Raw genomic sequence first — 5,917 nt, 5'->3', positions numbered from 1 at the left:
TACCCAAAATGGCCTTGCTGAGTCATTTATTAAGAGTGTGAAATTGATAGCAAGACCATTACTTATGAAAACACGGTTGCCTACAACCGTCTGGGGTCATGCTATTTTACATGCAGCATCTCTTGTTCGTCTTAGACCGACTCATTATAATAAATACTCCCCGTCACAATTAGTATTTGGTCATGAACCAAATATTGCTCATCTCCGAATCTTTGGCTGTGATGTATATGTGCCTGTAGCACCACCACAACGCACTAAGATGGGCCCCCAAAGAAGGTTAGGAATATATGTTGGGTTTGAATCACCCTCCATTATTCGCTATCTTGAGCCATTGACGGGAGATTTATTCACTGCCCGATTTGCAGATTGTCGATTTGATGAAACAAATTTTCCACAATTAGGGGGAGAGAGAAAAGAAACCAAAAGAGAAATTGCGTAGAGAGTTCCATCACTATCTCATTTTGATCCACGTACCCCTATATGTGAGCAGGAGATCCAGAAGATCATCCACTTACAGAAAATAACAAATCAAATGCCAGACGGATTTACTGATTTGAAAAGAATAACTAAGTCGCATATCCCTGCAGAGAATGTGCCTATTCGAATTGATGTTCCAAAGGGACAATCTACTAGTGTCATAGCCTCTGAATCTTATCCATGCCTGAAGCGTGGTAGGCCATTGGTCTCCAAGGATAAAAATCCAAGAAAAAGAAATACAAACAATGATCAGAATGACACTATGAAAGGATCTCATGAAGAGATTCAAGATCTGATTAATTCTGATATTCCTGAAGAAATCAGCAAACCCGAGACTTCAGTGAGTGAAGAACTATCATTAAGTTTTACTGGTGATGAGGACAACTTGAGTCGTTCGAAAATTGTGGTGAATAGTGTTTTTGCATATAATGTTGCACTAAATATTATAAAAGGCAGTGAGGATCAGGAACCTCAATCTGTCGGAGAATGTCGACGAAGATATGATTGGCCAAAATGGCAAGAAGCAATTCAATCAGAATTGAATTCACTTGCTAAACGTGAGGTTTTTGGACCTGTAGTCCAAACGCCTAATGGTGTAAAACCAGTTGGTCACAAATGGGTCTTTGTACGGAAAAGAAATGAGAGAAATGAAATTGTTCGATACAAAGCACGCCTTGTTGCACAAGGATTCTCTCAAAGACCCGGCGTCAACTATGAAGAAACATATTCACCAGTTATGGATGCTATAACATTTCGATACCTCATGGGTTTAGCTGTCTATGAAACCCTTGAAATACATCTTATGGATGTGGTTACAGCTTATCTTTATGGTTCACTTGATAATGAAATTTATATGAAAATTCCTGAAGGATATAAAATGCCTGAAGCATTTGGTTTAAAGTCTCGGGAAATGTATTCAATCAGATTACAAAGATCATTATATGGTTTAAAACAATCAGGGCGTATGTGGTATAATCGCCTAAGTGAGTACTTGATAAATGAAGGATATATAAATGATGCCATTTGTCCATGTGTTTTTATTAAGAAAACAAAATCAGGGTTCATTATACTTGCTGTTTATGTTGATGACATAAACCTCGTTGGAACTCCAGAAGAGCTCCAAAAGGCGATTGAATATTTGAAGAAAGAATTTGAGATGAAATATCTCGGAAAGACAAAACTCTGTCTTGGTCTGCAAATTGAACATTTCGCAAAAGGGATCTCTATCCATCAATCTGCCTATACTGAGAAAGTTTTAAATCGGTTTTACATGGACAATTCCCATCCTTTAAGTACTCTTATGGTTGTTCTCTCACTTGAAGTGAGCAAAGATCCGTTCCGACCTCAGGAAGAAAACGAAGAGCTACTTGGTCCTGAAGTACCATATCTTAGTGCAATAGGTGCACTTATGTATCTTGCTAATGCTACAAGACCTGACATAGCATTTTCTGTTAATTTTCTAGCAAGATATAGCTCTTCTCCTACACGGAGGCATTGGAACGGGATTAAGCATATATTGCGATATCTGAAGGGAACTAGCGATATGAGTCTGTTTTATACTAACAAAGGTAGTACAGATCTTGTTGGTTATGCAGATGCAGGTTATTTATCTGATCCACATAAAGCTCGATCTCAAACGGGCTATCTGTTTACATGCGGAGGTACTGCTATATCATGGCGATCGACCAAGCAGTCCATTGTTGCTACTTGTTCAAATCATGCTGAGATAATCGCTATTCATGAAGCAAGCAGAGAATGTGTGTGGTTGAGATCAGTGATACATTTCATCAAAGAAAGATGTGGCTTGAAGTGTGATACAAAAATACCCACAGTATTATATGAAGATAATGTTGCATGCATAGCTCAATTAAAAGGAGGTTTCATAAAAGGAGATAGAACAAAGCACATTTCACCAAAGTTATTTTTCACACATGATCTCCAGAAGAATGGTGATATTGATGTGCAACAAATCCGTTCAAGTGATAATCCTGCAGATTTGTTCACTAAATCTTTGCCAACTTCAACTCTTGAGAAGTAATATAATCTGATATCTCTCTACATATTTCTTCTGTGTATTTACTTCATAGTTTTATTTTATAACAGTGTTAAAAATATCCCAAGTAGTGGATATCCATTAAGTTATAAATATCCCAAAATATCCCATGTCAATTAAATATGTTAATCCTTTGTATGTTGCTCCTATAAATAGGATGCACAGATGCAATGTTGAGAGAACAAGTAATATAATCTGATATCTCTCTACATATTCTCTCTACATATTTCTTCTGTGTATTTACTTCATAGTTTTATTTTATAACACTCCTCACCTTTTCTTTTTCAATCTTCATAATAGCACTTATTAATTGTTTTTAATCTTAAATTGTTTAGTAGAGATGGTAGGAATGCTTACTACTAATAAGAACCCATTTGTGGATCTACTTATAAATTTGAATTAGTGTACCAATCAACTTTGGATTCTGGATATTAAATAAAATAGAAGAAAAAATAATTGACTACGAAAATATTTTTCTGTTTTCCCTTGGTATGACAGAAAATGTTTTTCTATTTTTCCTTGTTTGGTTGCACTAAAAAATTTTGTTAAATATTTCCCCATGAATAATGTCTTCCTCAAATAAAAGAAAATGAGGGAAAATGTTTTCCTTGTAAATTCAAAGGAAAATAATTTTCGAACTCAACACCAACCTAAACTTCCACCGTTTTGGTGGGGGTTCGTTTTCCGACTTTCTAATCTCCTCTCCAATTTGAAAATGACGGATTCCTTTACTCCTGCATCATGCATTACTGTAGAGAAAATACTCAAAATACCCCTCAACGTTTGACCAAAATCTCAACTACACACCTAATATTTGCGTTGGTCCTATTACCCCTCAGACAATTTTTTTCAGTATTAAAATGCCCCTTTTTTGCTGATGTAGCAGTCCAATATGCCAACCCCCAATTATTAACTTGCGCTTGTCCACACGCGTCTGGCCCACGTACCACATCTTTAATTTCCCCCCATTTTTGACCCGTAACCCACCCATTACCTAAATTAAATCACCCCCAATTCTCATATTCACAAAACCTAACACCTATCCCAAATTTCACGATAAACACCATTTTCAACCCCAATCTTTGTCAACATATTATCACGTACATATTTTCGTTGCTGCTCATTATTCATGTAGTAAAGGTTAGTTCTTTACTTTTTTTTTTTCAAAAAACGATACTAGGATTTTGTACTTTGTCGCCTTACCTGAAATCTAGACTATAAAGAACAAATTTTCATAGCTCCCCAACTGTAATTAGCATATTTATTATCATATTGTGCATATTGTTTGATTTTTTTTTTTCAAAAAACGAAGTAGTCTAGGGTTTTCAGTTACTGTGCATATGCTTATCATTTTTTTGATTTCATTTGACATTAAGTTGAATTACTTGTTATTCTTTGTTTTTTTGTTTTTTATTTAGGTAGTACATGACTGATTTTGTGTATGTAACCTTAAGATGGTACCATGGAGGTGTGTTACACTTAAATAATGGGGAGCCAATAAATGAAGGTGGGGAAGTTACTGATATATTCAATGTTGATGTTGATATGTTGTCTTTTTTTGAGTTGAGAGATTTTATTAAAGAATTAGGATACACAACTACTTGCACATTTAGTATTAAGCCACCTAATAGTGGCATTTTGGTAGATGTTGATAGTGATGAGGTTATTTTAAACATGATTGTGGGTTTGAATGATGGTGATACTGTGGAGGCTTTTGTCAAGCACATGGTTGATGAAGCAGTTGTTGACCAACCTTTATTAGAATATGTTAGTCATAGGGATGGGGAGGAATCTTGTTCCCCTTTTAATAAAGGGGCTGATGAAAGAGGTAGTAATGAAAGGGTTGTTGAGGAGCCTTTAAATTGTCCTAATACACATTTGTCTTTTTCTACTCAAACTTGTGAAAAACCACCACCTCCTACCTCTTATACACCTGCTGCTACTGCTGAAAACACACCACCCCATTCCTCTTTTACTTCAAATTTTTCTGTTCCAGAAAAAACACTTCATGCTAAAAATACAGCAGGCCCTTCCTCTTCTACACCTGCAGCTTCAGTTGAAAATAATCCACCCCATTGTTCTTTTACTTGTGCTGCTAGTGCTGCTGAAAATACAGCAGGTCCTTCATCTTCTACACCTGTTGTTCATGAAGATCTTGAATATTTAGGTCCAGTTGGATCTGATTCCTTAGATGAAGGTTCTGATTTCTCAACTGATGCTAGTGAACAATCTGTAGATGATATAGAAGGCGAAGGTGAGGATGAATATGCAAGTGATGAGCCTGATGAGGTAAGAGAGTTGAGGACTGAAAGGAGGATTGAAGTTCAGAGGAGAAAAAGAAGTGAGAGGGCAAAACCTGATAGTGAAGAGGTTCCAGCAGGTGAAGCTGGTGTGGATCTAGGATTTGATGAAACTACAACAGGTAAGGTTAGTCTTGAGGGTAGGTTAGGAGGTGATGAACCTTACATTGATAGTTCTGCTAATGATAGCTTTGAATGGGGGTTGGGATGATAAAGAGGACATTGAATCTATTGGGGTAAATCTGCCAAGAAGACAAAGGTTTACAAGAAGGAAGAATGATAAGAACAAAATCATTCATGACCTCCCTACCAATAATGTTGTATAGCAGTTGGGTATGGTCTTTAAAGATGTTGATGAGTTTAGGAGAGCAGTAACAAAATATGCTGTTAGGAAAAGGGTTAAAGTAGAAAAGTGGGTGAATGAGCCTACAAGGGTTAGGGTGAGGTGCAAGGATGGTTGTCCATGGATATTGAATGCTAGGCTTGATAAAACCACAGATGATTTCCAAATTAAAATTTACATTCCAAAGCATACTTGCCTCCAAACTACCAAAAACTACTTGTGTAATGCCAAGTTTATTGTTGAGACCTATAGAAAGAGAATAACTGAGCAGCCAAACATTAAAGTTGTACAGTTGCAAAAGCTAATTAGGACAAAGTTTAATCTTCATGTTGGTAAGACCACAGTTAGAAGAGCAAGAGAAAAAGTACTGAAAGAAATCATGGGAGATCACATTCGGGAGTTTGGAAAAATACATGGATGAATTGTTAAGGACCAATCCTGGTTCCACTTGTGTAGTTGGACTTGCTGAACTAAATGCTGATGGTAGGCCTGTTTTTCAGAGCTTTTATATCTGTTTTGATGCTTTGAAGAAAGCATTTCAGCACTGTAGAAAATGTATTGGTTTAGATGGTTGTTTTCTGAAAGGGGTTTGTAGAGGACAGTTGTTGGTAGTTGTGTGTAAAGATGGTAATAACCAAATGTTGCCTCTGGTATGGGTTGTGGTGGAGTATGAAAACAAGAACACTTGGACTTGGTTTATCAGAATTTTGAAGGAAGATTTGGCACTTGGAGATGGGACAGATT

This window comes from Lycium barbarum, chromosome 6, assembly GCF_019175385.1.
Source record: "Lycium barbarum isolate Lr01 chromosome 6, ASM1917538v2, whole genome shotgun sequence".
NCBI classification, from domain to species: Eukaryota; Viridiplantae; Streptophyta; class Magnoliopsida; order Solanales; family Solanaceae; genus Lycium; species Lycium barbarum.
This window is presented reverse-complemented; position numbering follows the sequence as displayed.